General features: G+C 36.9%; 1 protein-coding gene across 25 annotated transcripts in view; it reads right to left on the bottom strand.

Moving 5' to 3' along the window:
- Positions 1–16,879, bottom strand: part of MTERF1 (mitochondrial transcription termination factor 1) — a 469,560-nt gene that overhangs the window by 317,207 nt on the left and 135,474 nt on the right. Inside the window, exon 3 of one of the 25 annotated variants that reach the window (XR_004261234.1) lies at positions 2,729–4,493. The exons of the other annotated variants lie outside the window; for them this stretch is intronic. The gene's annotated coding sequence lies outside the window, so the exon portion shown is untranslated. Of the gene's footprint in view, positions 1–2,728; positions 4,494–16,879 lie in introns of those variants that run through there. 25 annotated transcript variants of the gene reach the window in all.

Genomic DNA, 16,879 nt, shown 5'->3' with positions numbered 1-16,879 from the left:
AAGGCTACAGTAATCAAAACAGCATGGTACTGGTACCAAAACAGAGATATAGACCAATGGAACAGAACAGAGGTCTCAGAGGCAACGCAACATATCTACAACCATCTGATCTTTGACAAACCTGACAAAAACAAGCAATGGGGAAAGGATTCCCTGTTCAATAAATGGTGTTGGGAAAGCTGGCTAGCCATGTGCAGAAAGCAGAAACTGGACCCCTTCCTGACACCTTACACTAAAATTAACTCCAGATGGATTAAAGACTTAAACATAAGACCTAACACCATAAAAACCCCAGAAGAAAATCTAGGCAAAACCATTCAGGACATAGGCGTAGGCAAGGACTTCATGACCAAAACACCAAAAGCATTGACAACAAAAGCCAAAATAGACAAATGGGACCTAATCAAGCTCCACAGCTTCTGCACAGCAAAAGAAACAATCATTAGAGTGAATCGGCAACCAACAGAATGGGAAAAAATTTTTGCAGTTTACCCATCTGACAAAGGGCTGATATCCAGAATTTACAAAGAACTAAAACAGATTTACAAGAAAAAAACTAATAACCCCATTCAAAAGTGGGCGAAGGATATGAACAGACACTTTACAAAAGATGATATACATGAGGCCAACAAACATGAAAAAATGCTCATCATCACTGGTCATCAGAGAAATGCAAATCAAAACAACATTGAGATACCATCTCACGCCAGTTAGAATGGCGATCATTAAAAAATCTGGAGACAACAGATGCTGGAGAGGATGTGGAGAAATAGGAACACTTTTGCACTGTTGGTGGGAGTGTAAATTAGTTCAACCATTGTGGAAGACAGTGTGGCGATTCCTCAAGTACCTAGAAATAGAAATTCCATTTGACCCAACAATCCCATTACTGGGTATATATCCAAAGGATTACAAATCATTCTACTATAAAGACACGTGCACACGAATGTTCATTGCAGCACTGTTTACAATAGCAAAGACCTGGAACCAACCCAAATGCCCATCAACGATAGACTGGATAGGGAAAATGTGGCACATATACACCATGGAATATTATGCGGCCATCAAAAACGATGAGTTTGGGTCCTTTTTAGGGACATGGATGTACCTGGAAACCATCATTCTCAGCAAACTGACAGAAGAGCAGAAGATCAAACACCGCATGTTCTCACTCATAGGCGGGTGTTGAACAATGAGAACACCTGGACACAGGGAGGGGAGCACTACACACTGGAGTCAGTTGGGGGGAAATAGGAGAGGGACGGTGGGGGGTGGGGAGCTGGGGAGAGATAGCAAGGGGAGAAATGCCAGGTGTAGGTGATGGGGAGGAAGGCAGCAAATCACACTGCCACGTGTGTACCTATGCAACAATTTTGCATGTTCTTCACATGTACCCCAAAACCTAAAATGCAATAAAATAAATAAATGGGGAAAAAAAGAAGGAACCTCTATACTAAATTTGATAATCTTGGCAACTAGATGTCTTTTGGGAGGATAGGTAAGTTGGAGATTTAATTTAACTAAAAAGCTGAGATAATTAAAATAGAAAATGGAGACAACAAATACCAATTTTTTTTCAAAATCACTATTCAATATCAGGATTATGCATGAATTAAACTCATATGTGGAGACACATTGTGTATTTAAAGGTATTCATCATGACTGTGATAACTCTGAAAGCCTGGGTCTGGGAGCATGTAGCCTAAGGCTTGAGCCTGGAAAAATGAACTAACTTGACCCAACAGGTACAATGAACTAGAAGAATCCATAACAGTCCACCTGCCATCCTGGTTTCATATGTCAATGAGCCCCTTGGACATGGTGAGGACTCACTGAGAAGAAATGAGAACCTAGTAGATTTCTCAAGATAATTCAGTCTCCTAGGTAACAAGTACCTATTCCCATTTTGGGTTCTTCCTCCAGCCTCCAGTATTTGAATCCAAATGGCCATTCACAAAGTCAAGAGTGACTTCCTGGCAGCGAAGAAACAAGGTGGCCTGACCATGGGAGCCACAAAGCATGAGAATCACCTCAATTAGGTAAGTGTGGGAAAAGGACCTGACCTGGACAAAAGGGTATTCTGAAAAGCCACCTGAATCCAAGAAAGGATACTAACTAAAATAACCAGGTCTGTATTTCATTTTTATTTATAAACTTTGATTTGCTTTTGCTTTTGTTATTTGAGGCCTGATTTGTGTGTGATTAAATTAAAGGACTTTCTATATTTTGTCATCAAAAAAGAAGAGCTTGAGGAAAATTTCTATTGGTCAAAGTTGGTCCTTTAGGATCTCAAAACTAGTTCCTTGAAAGAGAAAACATAAGGCCTACTCTTGAAGCCAAGGGTGTAGAACATACCTCTTGGTTTGCTTGGTTCCATTCCAGGAGATCCCATCACAGTTATTTTAAGGAGCTTATGCTCTCATGTTGGCCCCTTTTGCCATCCTCCAATATTTGAATTCAAATGAAGGATCAGCTGGGCATAGTAGCTCATGCCTGTAATCCCAGCACTTTGGGAGACCAAGGCAGGAGGGTTGCCTGAGCCTAGGAGTTCAAGACCAGCAAAGGCAGCATAGCAAGACCTTGTCTCTACAAATAATATTTTCAAAAATTAGCCTGGTATGGTGGCACATGCCTGTGGTCCCACCTACTTGGGAGGTTGAGGTGAGAATTGCTTGATCCTGGGAGGTCAAGACTGTAGTGAGCTGTGACTGCATCACTGCACTCCAGCCTGGGTGACACAGCCTGTCTCAAAAAACAGCCAAATAAATAACAACAACAACAAAAACTACAGGCTCAGAGGCAATTTACCCACTCTGGACAGTGTCTTATCAAACACAAGTCTCATCTCTTCAGAACATGGCAGGATATATATATATTTCAAAATCTTCAATATTCTGCTTCCACAGGTGCAATGAATTCTCAAGAGTAATTAATCCAGTTAATATATTTCAAGTCACCAGCTAGAGCTATAACCTTGGTTGAGAAGAGTCAAGGGTAACAGCCATGTTTCAGGCAGAATAAAATTTTTGAGCTTCTAAGACAATGTAACAAATAAGAAATACTTTTCTAAGAAATTCTAGAAGAAAAGATGCCAAGTATATGCAAGCTGAAACATGTTTTCCTTTAGCCCTTTCCAGAAATAAGTTTATTTCAAAAATAACTTTCATGTGTTTTTCTAGAGTCAGTGATAACTAAACTCTCCCCATGAGAATCAATCCTTAGTGGCAATATCATTGTAGGGATTTGGGAATCAAATGAGTTTGTTCTGCATCTTTTAATGCCAGCAAACTAAACACAAATACTAAATGTGAAAGAAAACTCTTAAGCTGATTTCAAATCACAGGCATATGTTTGGCTGGAAAAACATACTGAAGAACAAACACTTCAAAGGAAAATCCTTTAGAAATGGAATCACTGGCACCAAACCCACTGCCTGTTAAATTGTTTGACCAAAAAGACTGCTTCAAGACTCCTCAGCTCCGTACCCCTAAAACCAAAGCAGGAATATTTGGAAGCAGTCCTGAAACCATAACTTCACTTGTGACACAATCCCTTTTCCGTAACTCTGTCCAAACAGTCTAATTCTCTAAGGAATCAAGAGTCAAGCAACCTCTTTCTCTTCATGTAAAAATAACTCCCCAAAAGTGATTAATTCTGATACATACACAAAACTACATCACAGATGCAACACTGTTTTTGATAATCATACTTCTATCACTTTGAGTTATTATTTTCTTATAGGCTCATTCCCACTTTAGGATTAGTGTATGTATTTGTGCATGTGTGTGTGTGTACTTATACTCACATACATATACCAAAAATGCTTACACTTAGGACTTAAAATCAATGGTAATTTTTAAACCACATGACAACAGGTTTGGGAGAATGTTCATCTTTGATTCCCTTTCTATAAGTCAAGTATATTTAATTCTGTGTGCTCATGAAATAAGCTTGGATGGAAAAAGACAAACACTAGCACTAGAAGATAAAATAAATTCTCTTTCAAAATTTTTAAAGATTTTTCACACACATAAAATCGCAAATAAACCATTCAGACAAAAACATTCTCAGTTGAAATATAAACTATATACATAAACATGAATTATACATAGAAAAGCTGTTATATACATACGTGCACATTTCTGGGTATTTAAGTTCCTAATAAGAAGACCATTAAGAGGATACAACTCCCATATCTCTAGATGCCAGCGGCATTGAAATCATTTAGTAAGATAATTTTCAGAAGTTTTTCCAAACTAACCCTTTTGTATATATTTTATGTGCATTAAGTTCACATTTTATTCAGTGTTGTAAGTTAGAAAACTTGTACTCAAAGACTAAGAAAAGTCTTTTCTGCACAAGAGCACATGGCATTCTGTTTAACTCATGATCAGTCTAAGAGAGGCAGCTTTCTTCTTACATTTTTCTCTCACATGTGTATTCATTCATTCATTCAGCCACGTTTTTGCCCTGGTCTCTGGCGAGTCTCAGGCCTGAAGAATTTCAAAGGCATCAAAAAATTTAGCAAAGAACTGCAAGGTGCCAAATAGTCAATTCTAGTGATCAGGAGCTACAAATGCCTTCGGTACCAAAAGCGGCAAAGAAAAGGATATCCAAACGGCATCTGCACTGCATGCTAAAATAGAAGAGTCACTTTGATAAAAGACAAATACTTTCACGAAGGGCAGTAAGAGTCCTCCACTACCACCACTACCTTCCAAAACTGTCTCTTGATACTCGCTTATTGCTCAAAAATGCAATCACTGTCCTGGAATTCATCATCCTTTTCCCCACTTAGATAACTCCTAAAAGGATATCATGACATGAGTTCTTTGTGAACACAGTCAGATAATGTGGAGTGTAGGCTCTACTTTTGCCAAGTGAAATGAAAAGTGAAGGAAAAAAGTGTATGATGTAAGACATTCCCAATCCAGGCTTGCTCTGATTCTCCATCTCAAGACTGAACAACAGGACAGTGCAAAGTGATAAAAAACTTAACCCATTCTTGCTACACTTGTAGGTTATCACCTCCAGGTCACTGTTAGTTCCCATGTCTCAGCAGTTAGTTATAAAAATGGAAACCTCTCTGACCTTTGGTTTTCAGAATTTTTGAAAAAAAAGAAACAGTTCTTGAAATAATCAATACAAAGACCAAATGGCAAAAGAAATGAGTTGTTTGGCAGACATTTTCTTCAGATTAACATTCATATTATTGTCCTTTTTTGGTAAACCCCAGAGAAAATCTTACATGCACCTCTCATCCTTGCCCTGTTCCTTTCCATCACCTTAACCTCACCCCCAAGTTGGACATCAAGTCATTCTTCCTATGTTCCCATAACATTTTGTTCAAATACTTATCACATCCTGCTATAACTACACTATAATTGCTAGATGTCTCATCTGCCCCACTGGATAGCAAATTGGTCAAGATCATAGAATAGACTGTATTCCACATTTTTCTCTCCAGTGTAACTGGCAGCAAATGTTTGTTGAATTAAAGCAAATGGAAGTAACTAAAGGTGCTAGAAATAGTTGAATTCCTACTGCATGTGTAGGATACTTATCATGAATAGTCTTTGAAGCTTAAAAATACTCGTATGTAAAGTATGTAGCAAAAACTGTGAGAAAGTGGCAAATGAACCTAGGGTATGATAGATTAGAAATTGCTTCTTTTAGAGAAGAACAAAGGATTATACTCAGAAGCCAAGATAAGCCTCTTATTTATCTATGTGACTGAAAGCCTATTAGAAGCAAGATTGTGTTGGGGCCTTTCTGAAGTAAATAGGCACAATTATAGGGAAGGAGGTTAGAGTAGTCTTTAAGAATGTGAGCTCTAAACTAAAAGAGTCTCCTAGTGGCCAAATCTGGGTATATGAGTATTTGAGCTACACAGTAATTATATTAATGGACAATAAGCCACAGAATAAAGTAAGAATCCACACAGTTTCTACTGATTAAAATAAAATAATGGCTCTTTCTTACAGTAAAATTGCAACTAATAAATGTAGAAGAAATGATGGAAATTTTAAAAATCACAAAATGGCAACCACCCCCACCATAACTGTTTCAGGCAAGTATCATCAATAAATGTTAAAAGCTGGGGCAAATGTATGATGAGAAACATGAAATTTAAATTGGCTTAAAATGTTATTTGACAGCAAATGAATATACTTCTTTAAAAACAAAACTATATTCAGTGAGTTCTCCTGAAACAGTGAATAAAGAAATTGTATATACTTACTCTTGTTCTATATATTTTTTAAACTAAATTTTCAAATGGCAAAGGTAAAACAGTGCATTTGCAGTTGAGAAAGCTGACAGCCCCCAGCTTAACCAAGTGATCAAAGTTAACATTACCAGTGATGGATAAATCAAAATCATGTGTCTCATATGATGCACTGAGAAGAATACAACATCACTTCTATAATACTTTTGCTGGAAGTTTCCAGCCTGAATTGAATCATGAGGAAACACCAGACAAATACAAACTAAAGGACATTCAATGAAATAATTGGCCAATATTCTTCAAAACTGCCATAGTTATAAAAAAAAAAAAAAAAGAATGAGGAACTTCCTAGATTGGACAAAACTAAGGAGACATGATAACTGAATGCAGCATGTGATATCCCGGATTTGATCTTGGACCAGAAAAATTCCTAGTGGGGTAATTGTCAAAATTTGAATAAGGTCTGCAGTTTAAATATCGTTACTGCAGCCATGTTAAATTCCTGATATTGATAATTTATATATTGTGTTTATATAAGTTATTAACATTTGGAATAACTAAGTGAAGAGTTTATAAACATTCTCTGAACTCTTTTTGCAAAAAACGAAAAAGAAGAAAAGGTGTGGACTCTAGTATCATGCTATCCAATATGGTGGCCACTAGTCACATGTGGCTGTAAATTAACATGCAGTTCATCTAATTTGAGATGTGCTATAAGCATAAAATATACACTGAGGTTAAAGAATTAAGTTTTAAGGAGTTCAGTACATTTTTTGAGCTTATTTTTCAGTTTTGCCCTCAGGGCAACCACAAAAGTAAATAAGTCCCATTATTTTGTAATATGTGAAGTTTTGTTGTTTATTTTGGTTTGTTTTTTATTTTTATATTTTTACTTATAAATTCACAAACTAAAGTGTTATATTTATGGGGTACAAAGTGATGTTATGATTTATGAATACAATGTGGTTTGTTTCATGCTTTTTCTAAAAGTCAATAGTACCCACACTGACCATATATCCTACTCTCTAGACTTGGTTCTTAATGGCTTTGGATTTTTCAAATGCTTCAGCCTCTCCCAACTAAAAGATATTCAAAGGAATGTGCCACAGACTCAGAGGGAAAAAAAAGTTTTCATGATGGTCCAAAAATACTTTAATAAATACATTGTTGAAATAAGTAATAGCTTCTCCCCGCCAAAAAAAACATTTTGAAAGACCACATTTTGGATATGTAGATTCTGAATTAAATTTCTTTATAATCAGATTACATTTTAGACACAATTTTGTCTTTGTTGCCACCTGCAAAGCTTATGAACCAGATGAATAGCGGTTTCTGCCTTTTTGTATTTGCAATTTACAATGGCTGCTCTTTACTTGATTTAAAGACACATGCATAAACCTACTCCTAAACATTTTTAAAACAAATATTTTATGTTTACATTTAAATTGGGTTTTTGGTCTCTAAAGCATATAGAGTACCTCTTGTGTTCACTAGGATGATTCTGGGATTTCACAAAACCCTAGCTAGAAATTACAGTCTTGCACTAAGACTCTGGCAACACAGGATTATGAAAAGTCCTGGTATTATTTCAAGTCAGGATTTTCTTCCATATCCAATTTCACCCGAAGTCGAGCATTACTCAGCCTGAACCTTTCATATAGCAGAAAGGAGATTTGATTAATGTGATTTCTTTGTAGAAAAATCTAAGAAGATTAAGGCACAATGATATAGGAAAAGCATGCCCTTTCTCGACATGACATTCTTCAGCACTATATAGAGGTTTGAAGATCTTTCTCATCATAAGATTGTTCACACTAGCTGCATATGAAAAAGAGAAAAAAACTATCATCAGGAAAAACTTTCAACTTTTCACATTTTTGTTTCCATCTCATGAACAGGTCAACAAATCTAGAGGTTGGTATCGATTTCACTCTATAACTACACAGGAAAGGGCATTTTTCAAGGAAACATTTGCATATTATTTCCCCACCCACCCCAACCCTCTTCTGGGGACTGTGTTTTGTGATGGTCCTCGGGGAAAAAATTAGAACCTTCTAGATGACTTCTGTACTCAGTGAAGCACAATGCAAAATAAATCCAGTTGGGGTTATTTCCATTAACTATTCTCCATCTGTGCATTCTGAAAATCTAATACTAACCAGAAGGCATGCTTCTCTGATATGAGAAAATGAATTTAAAGCTGGTTTAAAACATATGTGTGTGTGTGTGTGCACACACTTTTATATACACTTTTATATACATTTCTTCCACTTTTATATACATATTCTTCCACTTTTATATACATTTGTGTGAAAAAATGTATGTTGAGAGAAAAATTTAAAAAGTAAAATACCTTTCCCTAGATCCTCTCAACTTTCAGAATATGGTTATTATACCTCCACGGCTTTGCTCAAATTTAGATCATTTGAGAATGTGATAGATGAGGAAGTAAATTACTTTCAATAGACCATTTCCAAGGTTATTTTCTCCTTGGACTATCACATGTCAATTTGATGAATATGAATCTGAAGATCCTGTTACAATAGAAAGGGCTGCAGGGTCAGAATTTGCTGAGCAGCCTTCTTTGTACATCTCAGCTGCCCAGCTAAGATACCTCCATGCTCACAACTTAAATAACCCCCACTGTAGCAGTCAGGGGCCTCTTGATCCTGCACTTTTCTTCAGAAATCTGACAACCCACACAAGCATACCTAAATGGATACAAAAACTACCTTAGCTCTCAGGGAGAGGGGTAAAAACTGATAAACCTGGTATTTAATATCCATATCCTCAAACAAAATTTATATTGTTATATGATGGCATAAACACTCAACCTCGTCTTTTAAAACAATAAAAAGTTTTTCATTTTCATTTTTTTAGAGTTGGGGTCTTGCTATCTTTCCCAGGCTGGAGTGCAGCAGCTATTCATAGGCGCAATCACAGCACACTGTGGCCTCTAACTCCTGGCCTCAAGCAATCAATACTCCTGCCTTAGCCTGCTAAGTAACTGGGACTACAGGCATATACCACAACACCCAGCTACAATACAAATTTTTGACAGTCACTGTTATCACAATCTTCGTGACCAAGTATAATAGGACATAGCGCTAGTATGTTAATCAGTTACATTAAAAACTACTCGTTTTGAAAAATTAATCCTAGTATAGGAAAAAGCTACAACATAACTCATCATAGAGAAAGTAATATAGTTATGTGAATAGACAGGAATAACTAAAACTCAGTATCTGTTCTCAAGTAAAACCATAAGCTTTTATTCTTAATATCACAAAGAAAAGATATATAAAACCAACAGTTATCACACTTAACAGAGAAACAATAACTAGAATGAGTTAAGGATGTCCCTACAATCCATTTCCAGTAGGTTGAGCCATATGAAACTCATCTTTAAAGGCCAAAAGCGGTAAAACATCGAGTATTTTATATGGTTCCATCTAATAATTAATGCTGTACTATAATTCAAATTAGATCTAGAATACATTCACCTCTCCCCATTTCCACCACCACCATCTTCCACCTGGAGAATTTCAATAGCCTCCCAACTGGTCTCTCTGCTTCCACTCTCCTCTAAAATTTATTCTCTCTTCTGTAACCAGAGTAATCCTTTTTTAACCTTTTATTTAAGTTTAACACACTTTAAAAGTACACAAATCATGAATGTACAACTTGATGAATTTTCACAGACTCAGTACATCCATGTGACCAGTGCCCACATCACAGAATATTCACAAAAACTGACTCATGAAATGTGTCCTTTGTTGCATTTGTCTTTCTTCACTCAACATTATATTTAAATTGACACATTATATCATGCTACTAGGTACTGGAGAGCAACATATCAGTCATTTTTCCTGCTATTTTACATCCCGTTATATGAACAGATCGCAATTTATCTATCCATTCTACTGTTGATGAACCAGAGTAAGCTTTTTAAAAGGTAAATAAGATCAGGTAATTTCCCTACTCTTCATTTGCTTCACCTTGCAGTGACACTAGCCCACCTGTTCTATTTACCCTACCACCACACCAGCGGCCCCTTCTTCCCACCCCAATGTTCCATCCACACTGCCCTCCTTTCTATTCCCACTCTCTGTTACATGCTAAGCTCTTTTTCATTCCTGAGATGTTCTCCCTAGCCACTACCAATCTGTCTTTTACCCACCTGATTCAAAACCAAATTATAGGGCTGTCTCTGTCTCATCCTACAACCAGAAGAGACATCATCTTCTTAGGGATGGCTTCCTTAATGTTCTTCCTTGGAATACTCCCTTACTCTATTTTACACCAATCTGCTTGTTTCACTTTGACTTTTTACTTTATTTTACCTTGACTTTTCACTTCATTCCACCTTGGCTTTCTTTCGAGAAGAAAATATTAACTATAAAATGCCTATATTATCAATTGTAGGGTGATACAGAGAAAAATATAATTCAGGTTTTTTTAGAGCAGAGCTCCATCCAAGGGGAAAAAAGATTTAATATCTAAGGTATAGCCAAGCCTCAATTCATGAAATCAATTTAATAGAAACATCAGTCTAGCTGGTTTTCCAGTATAGTGTCATTAAGGGTTTTTTTCATGATTAACAATTTTTCATTTTTCAATATGTTACTTTGGCATCATAGCCAGTCAGAATGAGAATTAAGTGCTCCAAGAGATTTGGAATCAGAGAAATGTTGAGACCAAAGTCCTATTATTCCATTTCCAAATTCCAAACTAGACTTCTAGGATGCCCTGCGATATGCCTTGTGGGGTTGTTTCCAGCAGGCAAAGTGGCACCGACTTCCCACAAAACTATAAAGAGTTCCACGAACAAAACCATTTCATCTGAAAAAAGGATGATTTTATTAGGAAAGTGTTTACAATGTTTTCTACAAGGTACAAATGTTTGTACAAAGAAAAATGAAGCAAATTTTTAACTCATCTTTGCAAACTAAACCAGAGTTTAAAATCAGGCTACTAGAGGAAGTAAACTGGTGCATTTATGCAATTCGCAAGTCCTAGATATTTCTAATTAAGCAAAGAAAAGTGGTGTGTAAAAAAACAGTAATGTATTTTTAAAGGGTAGTAGGAAAATTAAACGTGTTCAGTTGAGTTTAACTTCTTCATGAAATAAGCTTCTTATGCCAGTAAGAAATGGGTCATAAGCAATAAAAGTATGCTATAAATTCAACTTGACAAATGAGAAAATGAATTCCTGAGGGTAAGGCCTATTAAAGGAATATATTAATTTAATCATGCAATGAATATTTCTGAGCAGCTTCTATATATGCAAGAAACTGCCTTACATATTTTAATGAGGAAAAACATAGTATTAGCTAATATTGCAATAATTTGTTCTATTACTAACTTCTCAGCCATAATATAGAAAGATCAAATATAAGGAAAAAAAATGTTAAGCCTCTATATAGAGATGCCAGCCTATAATACTTGCTTATAAACTTCAAAATTCAATAATGTGTCACACTCACAACTTAAAGACATGTGCAGAGCATTAGTCATTTCAGTGAACAGAACAACAACCTGCTGCTTCTGCATAAAATGTGATATGATGCCACCTTATGGTTGAAAATTAAACCTTAAGCTGTAGGATGATAAACAATCATTTTCAGATGTACTTTCTTAGATGAGTGGAGGAAAAGATGCTGAGTACTACTAAACCTATAAAATTTACAAACTGAAGTGCATAGAATCAACTTACCCCTTGAAGAAGATATAAAGTTATGATACAAGTGTGCAATGTCTCGCACAGAGGAAGAGTGCCTATTTGGGTAGCATTTAGGTGGCTGCTCATCTGTCTGCCCATTCTAGATATTTTCATAACAAATCTTTTTTTTTTTTTTTTTTTTTGGGACGGAGTTTCGCTCTTGTTACCCAGGCTGGAGTGCAATGGCGCGATCCCGGCTCACCGCAACCTCCGCCTCCTGGGTTCAGCCAATTCTCCTGCCTCAGCCTCCTGAGTAGCTGGGATTACAGGCACGCGCCACCATGCCCAGCTAATTTTTTGTATTTTTAGTAGAGACGGGGTTTCACCGTGTTGACCAGGATGGTCTCGATCTCTTGACCTCGTGATCCACCCGCCTCGGCCTCCCAAAGTGCTGGGATTACAGGCTTGAGCCACCGTGCCCAGCCATCCATAACAAATCTCAATTGGATTTTTCTAGCTCAGATCACTGTCCTTTACTTCCAAGTTCATAAAAACAAAAAACAGTATAAAGTGAAACTAAGCAAAAGTTTTTTGAATTAACCACATAGTTTACTAAATATTAGGATGAATCATACAAAAGTTCCAATTTTGTGAATCAAAAATTGTCAAATATCAGAAATTCCATAAGATTCCTTCTATAGTTACCTTAAGCATAAATGTAAATTTAATAATCTCAAATAATAAATAACTATAGTATTAGTCCAATATCAAGTGTCAGTCCCTCTTCATTAAACTACTGGTGAAACTCTTATACAGGAGAAACCTGGTTTAGTCCTTTCCTAAATACCCTTCAACAATAGCACTCCTTTATGACACACCAATCCTCTGCTTGGGCTCCACTGGACCTTCATATCCTCCACTGATCCATCATTCAATTCTCTTCCAACTTTAAAGTGGTGCACTGTTATCAACCAAATTTTTGTAATCTTGGTTAATTCTATTTTTATTTGCCATTGAACAAATCCAGAAACTTTGGGAAATACAGATCTCCTTTAATGCATATCCTATAAAATGCTGTTTCCAAAATTATTTGTCATCTCAGTATTGCTAAAACCCTCAACCATTCCTGAGAGGATAAACTAACTTCCAGTCTGAGAGGAACCTCTTATTCTAAAGAATTTTTTTCACAATAATAAACATTATTCTTCCTTTCCCATTCTCCGGTAATGATAACTGCAGTTATAACTCCCAAGTGACCTTTCAACCAAAATGTTTAGTGCTCAACTGTTGAACCCTTATCATATATGTAGGTTATTCTATCTTGGCAGTAAACTTGAGGGGAATGTTATAGGAAGGCTATAGAAACAAATTGACTTGTAAACATACATATAAAATTATTGCAAAACTCAGGAAATAAAATATAAAATGTTAATATCAGAAGAAACTGGGTGAGGGGTATATGGGAACTCTGTATTATCTTGCAACTTTTCTATATATCTAAAATTATTTCAAAGCAAAAGCTTATTTTTTAAAAAAAGTTCAGGGAATCAGAACAAGAGTCACAGGTATCAATTTGTCTTCTCTCCAACAGCTTTGCCAGATTGAGGTTTCTTTTCCTCTTTTGCACATTTATTTATGTATTCTATACACTCAGGTCCTCGTACATCAGTAAGGAATTAAAGCTGTCATCTTACTCCATGGAGAAAGGCCAGCTTGATGGCTCCTGGTTTGAAGTTCCCTGCTCAAATGCTGATGTGATAGGGGCATGATTGCTCTGTGAGCTTAGCCAGGTTACCTCCCTCTCTGCGCTTTGTTTTCATCTTATGCCTAAAGGGACAGGTAATACTTACCTCTCACCTCTACTTGAAAAGGAAGGAAAGTTAAAAAGTTAATCTGAACATATTTTTATAAAGGAAAAACATTTTTAAGTTCCAGTTTTGTGCATAATACAGAATATTAATATCTACTGTTTTTGTCAGCCTTAGATAGTAGGCTCCTTGGGGCAGATCCTGCTCCTTGATTCACAACTGATACTCTTGAGTCCCTTCACAAATAATGATGCCAATTCTTAACTCTAAAGTTTTCATCCTGAAATTTCAGATTCATTTAGAGTAGCTTTTGCAGCCACCCATGAGTACATCGGTATTAACAATGCACCCATTTTCCTTTACTCCATATTTGTTTGACTTCTAATAGGGGACAAGAGCCTAAAAATCTACCTTTAGAACATTATTTACATCCTGAGAAAGGACTTGTGCCCAGAATCACATGATAACACATAGACCTTGACTCAAGGGCCAACATGTACTCTCCCATTTGGCTGCCATTTCACTCCTGCTTCTCTCTCTCTTTAACCTTTTGGCTCCTCAAGAGAAGTAGCAGAAGCCACAGCATGAGGAATGGTGGTTCTTAGAAGTCACTGAGATCAAAGGGGTCCACCCTGCAGGAACAGCATTTCTCTCTTCCTGGACAGTTTTTGCTACTCCTATCTGGTGGTAAGAAGAGAAGAGAGGTTTTATTATTATTATTATTATTAATCCCAAACTGTCAACTTCAGAAGAGGAATTTAGAAGTTTCACAACTAGAAAAAATACATGGTTGTATTGTAATAGTAATGGCTGCTGGTGATGTACACAGCCTTCTATGTCAGACATATGTCTGTCAAAGAGACAGACAGAGCCTAAAGATTCTTACCCCAGTGGAGCGCCACTGGGACTTATGCATGAGGAAATCTATTTAACATTTGTTAGCTTCCTGCTCTCCTCTTTCTTCTAAGGAAAAAATTTGCTTTTCTTGGGTAATGATGGAGCTTTTCTTTCCTACAGGCCTAGACTATACATTACTGAGCCTTGAGAAACTGAAAAATCCCCCGCTGTGTTCCCTTCTAGAGCCCCTGTCAACCCTTTGCAACACCAAGAGATAAGTCACTCCTTTCCAGAAAACACTCAGGCACAAGCTCCAGCCCTTCCCCAGAGACCAAGCAGCAGAAAGGGCCTTCTACCGCAGGTGTAAGAGAAAATTTGAGCTCACTCCTTTATTGCCTTGCTCAGGGCTGGCTGTACAATCTCCTCATCAAAACACATAGTGAGAATAATGAGAGTAAGGAGGGACCCAAATACAATTAGGATACCTGATGAAGTTCAAATATATGACAATTTAGAGCTGCTATGTCAAATATGTTAACCACCAGCCACATGCAGCTACTTAAATTTAAATGTAAGTAAACTAGAAACTTAGTTCCCCAGTCACACTAGCCAGTAGTAGCTACTGTATTGCACAGCTCAGAGACAGAGTGTTTCCATCATTGCAGAAAGTTATACTGGAAATCAGGAAAATACATTTGAATTCTTCAAAGCCTGCTATGTCATCTTGTATTCCTCTTAGTAAACATTCATTAAACATCTACTTCTTGCAAGACACTGGACAAGGTACAGTAGAGAAAGATGAATATGACTGTAAGTGGCCCTCAGGAACTTTGAGATTTAGAAATCTAATGTAAGTGACTATCTATAAGATAGATATACATACTATAGAAAAAGAACAGGCAAATTGTTGTGCTTAAACAAGTAAAAATGTATGCAACCATTTCACACTGAGCTTCAGCAGTCACGGAATTCCAAGTAATAAGCACTGTCCCGATTGAGAAGCTGCACGTTTCCATGCTGTAAGTTCCATGGAAACAGCATTTGGATGTGTTCCATCAAAACTGCTTTGAAAAATGGTCCAAAGTAAAATTACTTTTGTGAGAAAAAAAATACAAAAAACATAAGAGGCACCATATGCTAATGAAAAGAGCACAAGATTTGGCGTCAGAAGAGCTGTTTGAGAGCCAGCCTTATCTTTACTAGCTGTGTGACACTGGGTAAGCCACTTAACTTCTCTGGGCCTCAGGTTTCTCATTTTCAAAATGGGAAAAATAGTATCTACCCTATCTACCCCATAAGGAAATACTGAAAAATTAAGATACTGAAAGTACCTCAGAAACAGTAGGACACTATATTATTAATACTACAGAAAGTGACATGAAACTTTGGAGGACATATAAATCCATAATTGCAGGCAAGTAAATTTTTTTTTTTTTTTTGAGACAGAGTCTCACTCCGTCACCAGGCGCCAGGCTGGAGTGCAGTGGTGCGACCTCGGCTCAATGGCAGGCAAGTAAATTTTAAAGGACATGTGGAAGGTTCAAGTTCCTCACAATGAAAGCAATCAAATTCTCAATCTGTGGATTTTTGTTAGATTTAAGAGCATAAACATATATTCCCTGAGCACCTTTATCTCTTCTACAGGGCCCACAGCCAGCCCAAGTTCACCCTATATTCATCCCAGATGATAATTTGCCTCATGCCAGCATGAAGGAGGCCATAGCATCAAGGATAAACTTTGAATGGCAAATAATTAAAACTTCCTGGCTAGAACAAGTCAACCACTGAATGGGAAAATTGTACTGCTTGTTTGTTTGTTTTGGATACGGAGAATAGGATGGATCAGTGGGATCATTGCTATCCTGTACAAATGGGAGGAAAGAAAGTCTTGGAACAATTGCTAGATATGTATTCTGTTGAGTTCATGAACAATTTTAATAAGAATTTCACACTTTGTAACCACAAGCTTTTGAGTCTGTCCGTGAAAATGCTAAATGCTTCTGTAAACGTAAAATGATACCACTTTTACTTTCCTGCAACTCCCAGCAATAACATGGGATGATTTCTGTTTCAGCAGAGTGTGTGACCAGAATTGGGGTTTTTTCCAGATGTGCAGAAAATGGTTTCAATTACCTGGTGCCATGCCTTAATTTTTGAGCACCCCCTTGAACCTATTAGGTTTGGCAGTTACAGCGAAAGAGTGGAACTGTGGAAGGGGCTGTCCAGCCATGGTTTCACCTTGCTCACCGTGTAGCTGGCACAAGCTAATGTGTAATAGAATAGAAATGCTTATGCTGGGATGCAAGGCACCGAACAGCATAAATTTTAAACAAGGAGGTCTAAGGT

The sequence above is a fragment of the Sapajus apella genome, unplaced genomic scaffold (genome assembly GCF_009761245.1).
Source record: "Sapajus apella isolate SASKATOON/1434 unplaced genomic scaffold, GSC_monkey_1.0 scaffold81, whole genome shotgun sequence".
Lineage (NCBI taxonomy): Eukaryota > Metazoa > Chordata > Mammalia > Primates > Cebidae > Sapajus > Sapajus apella.
The sequence above is the reverse complement of the archived record's forward strand: the minus strand, read 5'-3'. Positions and strand labels throughout refer to the sequence as shown.